Raw genomic sequence first — 8,491 nt, forward strand, 5'->3', positions numbered from 1 at the left:
TGACTTCCACTGCTAAAGAACTTTGTTGGAGGGCTAATTCAGAGGCAGGGTGCTGGTTATAAAAAGGGGACATGGAGCCCAGGGTTGAAGGGTGGGGATCACTGCCCAGGCCAGTGGTGCTGCTCGCAGCTCCTCCAGCAGCCCATGGCAGAACTATCCACACTCCCTCCTGTTCACCACCTGCCTGATCCAATCACGCCACGTCCTGTCCATATCACCCCCAAATACCTCGTAGATCTGTCTGTTTCTCCTGCCTCCATCACCTCCACCTTGTCCTTCCTGTCTGGATGCTCTGTAAGCCTTCCTGCCTGTCTTCACGACATCCCGTGGCCTCCCTCAAATGTCTTCTCTCTACAAAAACCAGAGTAAGGGGACTAGAAGTCCACTGGAAGTCCAGTGGATAAGACTTTGCCTTCCAATGCAGGGAGTGCAGGTTTGATCCCTAGCGGGGGAGCTAAGATCCCACATGCCTTGAGGCAAAACAAAACAAAAAAACAAAAAAACCAAACACAAAACCCATAACAAAAGCAATATTGTAGCAAATTTAGCAAGACTTTAAAAAAGTGGCCCACATCAAAAACAAACCAAATGAGCCAAGAAACAAACAAAACACCAAAAACCAGCGTGAGGTCTTTTCTAGGTACAGATCTTTTACATCACGCTCATCTTCCCATCTTAAGTTCCTTCCTGATAGAGACAAATCTTTCCAGAGCGGCTGTGCCCCACTCTGGGTCTCTGCCTTCCTCCTCCTAATTTCCTCAGTTCTATGGGATTGCTGTAACCTCTCCACTAAACTTCCCCAGGGCCCTCGCACATGCTTTTCCTTCCACTTGCAGCATGAAAAAAAAAAAAAAAAAGAGCACTGGAAAAAGAGGAAGACAGGCAGGATAATCTAGGGACCCAGCTCTGACATTGCAGGCACCTTGGGTGGAGTTAGGAAGGGGATGAAGTTACTCTGAGGTTCCTGGGAGGAGGGTGTTGCTGAACTACCACCCTCTTGGAGGTGAGAGGGTCAGCTGGCCTGGCCCAGTATCTTCTTCTCTGCTAAGACTCGGGGTCCCACAAGCCAAGGAGACAGTCAGGGAGACAATTTGTTGTCCAAATGACCAAGTTCACTTTGGGCATATTGAAGAAAAAAAAAAAAAGCTATTTCCTAGTATCTAAATCTCATTAAAAAAGCAATTTTGCAATCAATTACAATGCAATTTAGCCACTAACTGTTTAATTATATTAAAAAAAAGAGAGAGATGAAGAAGCAGCCGAAGCAAGTTTGTTCTTCCTGTCTTCATATTTATGAGTTGGGCCGAAAGAGCTTGTCTTTGGAGGGCTCTGGAGTAGAATGAGTGGCTGGCTTGGCCCAATTACCTTACAAGTTAAACTTTCCAAGTCAATATATTATATTTGCCAGAGGAGGTTGTATCACATGGAATATACTGCAGAGGGAGAGATTCCTTTTTCTCTGAGAGCTTGGACCTTTCTTATTCTGTCGTGTGCTATAAAAATTGTATCATTCTAGGGAGTTTTTTTTTTTAATTAAAGGAACATTATTTCTATAAACTATCTTTGAGTGCTGTGGAAAGAATTTGCCTTCTGGAACCATCTTGGTTGAGGAATTGAGGGCTGAAATAGAGATCTGAGTCTGCAGAGGATTGGGGGAGGTCAAGGCTAGGGAGGGTGAGATACAGAGAAGGCTGGACGTGGGCAGGTCTGCTGTCCTCAGAAGTAAAGAGCCTGGAGGGAGGACGTGGCATCTGGGGTCACATGGAGGGGAGACCACGGGTGCTGCAGCACGTGCTTCTTATCTTGAGGGAGAGGGGACCGGTTCTCCTGAGGCGCTCTGTTGTTGATGAAGAGCAGTGTGGAATTCCAAGCACAGATACTGCCCCCCACCCTGCTGAGTTCCTTCCCATCACCTCATCCTCAGGCCTGTTCTCACTCAGGATTCCCAGACTCCTCTTCTCTGCTTTCTGGTCCACATCCATCCAACTCCCACTCTTCTCCTGGTGGATGCTTTCGAACCCACGAACCATGACCTCAAGCATCACACACACTGTCCTTCTGGCCCAGTGACTCCCTTCTTGCCACAGGAAGGGTTTTTAGCTACAGAGGACTCGAACATGGGTCTTTGGAAATATTCAAGGGAGATTTACCTTTCTTTTCTTCTCCCTGTTTGGAGTCGTGAGTGCCAGGGCTATGTCTGTTGAGGGTCCTTTTTTTGTGTGTGTCAAGCTGCAGAATGGTTATGGCAGGTGTACGGGCTGCAGAAGATAAATCACTCATGTTGGTATTCTTGTTTTTAAAACTGTCTGCAGTACTGTTGCATGGGGACTGGAAGATGCATTAAAGCCATGGATGAAAATGATGCATTTCAGTCCCTGGAGCATCCATGGCATGGTTAGAACCTGATGCCCACAAAGCTTTGGCCATGGGTTAGGTTCATAGAAATCTTTAAGTTTCACAGCAGGAAATTCTGTTCCTTGTCCTCAGGCTGAGTCTCCAATGTAGTTCAGTGTGAGCCCTGATTCTGGCTACAGGCTAAGGGCTGATCCCAGCCCTGGGCTGAGTTCTGACTGCCATTCCAGAGTGAGCTCTGGCACCAGCCCAAGACTGAGGTCTGAACACTAGTCCCAGAATGGCTTGGATCTTTGCACAGTCAGCCCTGTGAGCCAGTGGTAGCCAATCCTGGCCCCTCTGCTATCACACGCACATACCGACATCACAGGGAAGTCCGTCAGGACATGAGTCCATGTGTTGCACTCACAAAGCTCAGAACCTTTCACAGGTGGAGAAAAGATGATTGAAGCTCTTTCAAAGCATAAGTGCTGTGGCTCAAACATGTGAGAGGAGGCCTGGAGAAGATGAAGAAGGTGAACATTTTACCAAACACCAGCTGGACCTGCCACTTGCCCAGCAACTGTCCCTTGCCCAGCAACTGTCCCTCTGAAGATGGCCTGACCTCCTCTAACCTACCCCCTGCTGTAAACCTAATATGTGTATCCCCCCAAATCCAGATGTTGAAATTCTCCTCCCCAATGTGATGTATATTGGAGGTGGAACTTCTTTTTTGTTTTTTAAAGAGTAGTAATTTTTAATATTTATTTGTTTGTGTATACTGGGTCCTTGTTGCAGCATATGAGATCTCTAGTTGTGGCATGTGAACTCTTAGTTGTGGCATGTGGGATCTAGTTTCCCAATTAGGGTTTGAACCTGGGCCCCCTGCATCAGGGACATGGAGTCCTAGCCACTGGACCACCAGAGAAGTCCCAGGAGGTGGGACCTTTGATAGGTGATTAGAGCTAGATGAGGTCATAAGGGTGGGCACCCCAGGATGGGATTAGTGCCATTCTAAGAGAGGAAGAGACACCAGAGCTCTCTCTTCTGTCACCACATGAGGACACAGCAAGTAAGCAGCCATCTGCAAACCAGGAAGAGGACTCTTGCCAGACAAAATCTGTAGGGACCTGGACTTGGGACCTCCGAACCTCCAGAGCCATGAGAAAGAAACGTTTGTTGTTTCAGCCACTGGTCTCTATGGCATTTTTGTTACAGCCACCCAAATGACAGACTCTGATCCCTCCCTCACCCTTTCTTGGCTGCAGGATCTTTGTTTGGCTTAGCTCATTAGGCACTGCCTCTGGGAAGCCATAAAAAAGTGATGTTGATGATGATAATGATGAAGGCCAGTACTCACTATATGCCAGGCACTGGTTTACATGTTTTGTTGATGTGATTTCATAGAACTCATACAAACAACTCTGTAGAGTCCATACTCTTGTTTGTCTGTCTGATGGAGGAGTTCAGTGGCTCATGGTGGCCCAGGAAAGATGCAAACTTAGGCCTTTCTGATTTTACAGAAGATTATTTAATCCCCACGCTGCTTCCCAAGCAGAGAAATGATGTGGTCGTTATCTACAGTTTGGAAGATCATCTGGGCTGCAGACACTTATGTGGGGTGGATTTGACAGGGAGAGTGAGGAAGCCTGGAGGATGCCCCGGAGTCCTGCCTTCTGTAGAGGCAGCATCAAATCCTTAGGGAGGGGCCAGGGATCCAGCTCCCCCACCTTCAGGTCTGAAGAACACATCCCATGATCTGGTGGCTTTTTTTCAAGAGAAAAGTCTAGGAGACCTGAGAGGTGGCCATAACCTCCAGGCCCATGTCCTTCCTGGCCAGGGTGCATCCCTGGTCAGCCTGGCTAGCCTTGACCAGTTTGTTTCTACTTTATTTAATTCCCAGTAAGCCTGGCTCTGGGCCACACTGTCCAGACAGAACACATAATTATGTATTGATTTCCTTCCAAAGATGCAACGGCCTTGAGTTAACGCGGCACTTTTGTGGTCCTACATAAACATGATCTGAGGAGCAAAGGGGTTTGATTTTGGGGGTAAGTCAGAGGATCTTGACTCTGGGGTGGGGAGGGGAGGGCCTGTCATGACACTGGAGTGAGAACACCATCGCTGGCCATCAGAGGATGGGGCAGGCTGATATTGGGGATTCAGAGATTACTGGAGGCTGGGCAAGTGGCTGGGGTGGTCATGGGGGTGGGGGAACAGAACCATGGGGGTGGTTTGTCAACGTTTATCGTTGGCAAAGTGAGTACAGGTTCTGTGGGTCAGTTTGTCCATCTTTGTCTCCCTCCCCCATCAGTATAGTTTCCCACAAATTCCCCCCGGTGATTAAGTTTCATGGTGCTTTGCCAGATGGCATATTCTCTCACTTTCCTGGTCCTCCAGCGGCTGTCAGAAATACAGGCCAAGCACTCTTACCTCAAATTTACATTAAGGAGTTTAATTAACAGAAATGACTCCATAACCCATAGATCACACTCTCAATGCATAAGCTATATGCAGACACATGGAAGCTCTCGGCTGGCTCCCTCACCTCTGGGGACCTAGTCACATCACCCACTGCTATCAAATCAAGCTGTGATCTTTCCTTGTTCCTCAGGAGAAACCTTGGCAGCATGGGGCACCAGCCTTAAACATGAAATGTTGCACTATTCTCCTCTTGCAGACCCTCTCCCCTGAGGCACTGAGTGTGTTCCCCCTTAGAGTCCAATAGAAGTAAGTTCCGCAGCGTTAGCTCTAGATGTTGGATCTGGGCAATCAACTGCTGGCCCATCACCTCCCAGCCCTCAGGAAGGAGGCTACACACCACATGAGTGTAGGGGCTCAACTGCCTTCCCCCAAAGAGGCTGCATCCCTGGGTCTTTCCTGATTCTGAAGTGGGCAGAAAACCCAGAGACATTTACATCAAGATATGCTGGAAGCTGTACCTGCTTTGATCCCCTCATCTTGGGCACCTTTTCTGTTTTCTTCCTTTTCTCTCCAGAACCTCACTAGTGGCCCTTCTGGGTGTTGCTTTGCCTCTGACAGTGCACCAGGAGCCTCTCCTTAGAGTGCGTTTCTGGTCCGTAGCCCTGTTGTGATAGCCCCCAGTCTGACGGTTCTCAACCAGCAGTTCCAGTCTCCAGGGGGCACATCAAACTCCAGAGTGCAGTTTTGGTTGGACAAAAGATGAAGAAGATGGCGAGTTGTCCTGTAATGTTCTCAACAATTGTCTCTTATCCTGTGGGACTTCAAATTCCAGCTGGACATTCCTGAAGGTGCCAGACTTGTTCACATGTATCTGAACCTAGTACATGAGTACTTTTTCTCTGAACTTTTAATCTGCAGTGAATAGTCCAGGAACACAACTGCAGTGTCAAACCAGGGAATTTTGTTTCTTGTTTTGGTAATGAACATTACCAACATTCACCATCTTGGAAATTTTGTTCATCATTTTGGGAATCATTACTGATGGTAATGATGTTCATCTGAGTCACCAATGTAATACTCCTGTGTGCCTCTGCATGTGTATATGTGCATGTAAACATACGAGGCTGCTTACTTCATTAGGTCTTCTAGGGCAATTATGCCCAGCATTTACATATCAAAATGCATATTGTTTTATTATCATTCATTTCCTTCCACACAGCCTGAATACTATGGGTGCTGAATTAGTTTGAGTTTTAAAAATTTTGAGGTTGGTTCTGTTTTGTCTCTTTTCATTCTAAAGATCATAGAGGGTAGACTGTTTATGGCCACAAAATCCTGCCTCCAAGTGTGCATGTCCTTTGCAATGGGATGCTGCCACTCTTCCTGTTCACAGGGGAAGTCTGTTTCCTCATCTCCTGGAATCTGGGGTGGCCCCGAGACTAGCTTGGATCAACAGATTATGTAGAAGGGATATTACATAGCTTTCAAGGCTAGATCTTAAGCTGCTTTGCATTGTCTGGTGTCAGCCTCTTGGAATACCATCCAGAGACCACTAGGCCAGGTGTGACTTTCCACAGTATGAACTGACATGCACTTGCTGACAGCTAATACAACTGCCAGAGATGAACAAAGCCATCATGGGAAAAAAATTCAGAATCCAGAGTCTCTACAACGTAGTATGCAATGACCAGCAGACAATTAAAATTTGCTGGATACAAAGACACATAAAATGTGCAAATAGTCAAAAGAAAAAACAGTTAATAGAAACAGACTTCAAAATGACCCAGATGTTGGAAGTAGTTGACAGGTCTTTAGAAAAGAAACTATGAAAATAAAGATTTAATCATAATGAGCAGATAGAAGAAAGGAGATTAAAAAAAAAAAAAAAAAAGAACCAAATGGAAATTCCAGAGTTGAAAACTAAAATATCTGAAATGAAAAATTTGTTTATGGGTTTAATAACAAACTGGAGATGCCAGAACAAAGGGTGAGTGAAACAGAAGGTGGATCAAAAGAAATTACCCAATCTGAAGAACGGAGAAAAAAATTAATTGAAATAAAATTGAACATGGTCTCAATGACCTATGAGACAATATCTAATGGCCTATTGTATGTGTAATTGGAGTCTTAGAAGGAGGAAAGAGAGAAGATCAGTCAGAAATAAACATATGGAAAAAACAATGTTGGAAATTTTGTGGAAACATAAACTTACAGATCCAGGAAACTCAGCTAATCCCACAGCTGGATAAATATAAAGAAAACTGCTACCTACACACATTGTCGTCAAACCACTGAGAACCAAAGAAAGGAAAAAAACTTGAAATCAGAGACAAAAACTTCTTTACATCCTGGGGAACAATGATACAAATGAGAGCAGACCTCTCATCAGAAACAATGGGGATCCTAGGACGATGGAATGTGTCTTTAAAGTCAACTCGAAATTCTTTATTCAGTGAAAAGTACCCTATTCATGTAAAAAAAAAAAATGAAGGCAATAGAAAGTCATTTTCAGCTAAAGCAAAGATGAGCAGACCTGCATTTCACAAGATGTTAAAGGAAGTTTTTCAAATGAAGGGAAATGGCACCAGATGGGAACTCGGATATAAAAGAAAGGATGAAGAGCATTGATGATGGTGAAATGTCAGTAAATATAAAAAGGCAATACTTTTCCCTTTTTTGTTGTTTTTAAAAGACAAGTGACTGCTTCAGGGGAAAAGTTTAGCATTATATCATGGGGCTTGTAATGTATGAAAATGGGAAAAAAAAATGAAAATGGTGCAAGAGATGGGTAAATATAATTTTATTGTTGTAAGGTGCTTACACTGTGCTTACACTGAAAAATACCCTGGGTTTGCTGGTGTCCTAGTCTGAGTGATGGGGACAAGCACAGAGCAGGCAGCCCCATCTCTGGGGGGAGATGGAGGAGAGGGCAGGGGGCCAGGAAGCCCCTAGAGCAAATGCTCTGCTCAGGACCGAGATGTTCCTTGGGCTTAGGGTAGACATTTAGGGTTGCTAAGATGAAAAGACTGCATGAGCTTTTCTCTGCGTGGGCACAGAGAAGAGCTAAGTCTTGAACTTTTAGAGTTAACGGTAAACTCTGAGATGAAAATCTCCCTTCCTTACATCTTACAGATGGAGAACCTGAGACCAGGAATGATGAACCACTTTGCTGTGAAGGATTGGCTAGGTAGTAACTGTGTCCAGGATTTGAATCCTTGTCTTCAGGTCCTGAACTCTGCTCTCTCCCCCACGCTACTTCCCTAAGCCTCTCCAGGTCTTCCCGGGAGGGCTGCCCTCCTGGCCAAGCACTCTAGAATCATCTTTGGATCCTCATAAGAGAGACTGCAGGACTGTTAATCACTTAATACCTAGAGAGCAAACAACGTGGTACCATTGACTGGAGGAAAGCATTCCCCAGGGCTCCCAGTACAACTGAGAACCCAGCACGCAGCCTTTATCTCGTTTCCATCAGCATAACCTGCTAGGAAGAGAACATCAAGGCTTCTCCCTGGCACCTTATCACTAATAAGATCAGTCAGATCAGTGGGGTGTGGGGAACCGTGGTGTGAATGCTCAGCGTGGATGGGAGGATGCTGTTACCGTAGCTGCAGCTCATCTAGCTGCCAATCCCATCAGCAGAGGAGAAGCTTTGCTCTTCAGAAGGGGACAATCCTCCGGGTCTGTTTCACACTGAGGCAGGGCCTCTTCCCAGCCTGCTTCACTCTCTGGAGGTGAG

Source organism: Odocoileus virginianus, chromosome 17 (genome assembly GCF_023699985.2).
Source record: "Odocoileus virginianus isolate 20LAN1187 ecotype Illinois chromosome 17, Ovbor_1.2, whole genome shotgun sequence".
Classification (NCBI taxonomy): Eukaryota; Metazoa; Chordata; class Mammalia; order Artiodactyla; family Cervidae; genus Odocoileus; species Odocoileus virginianus.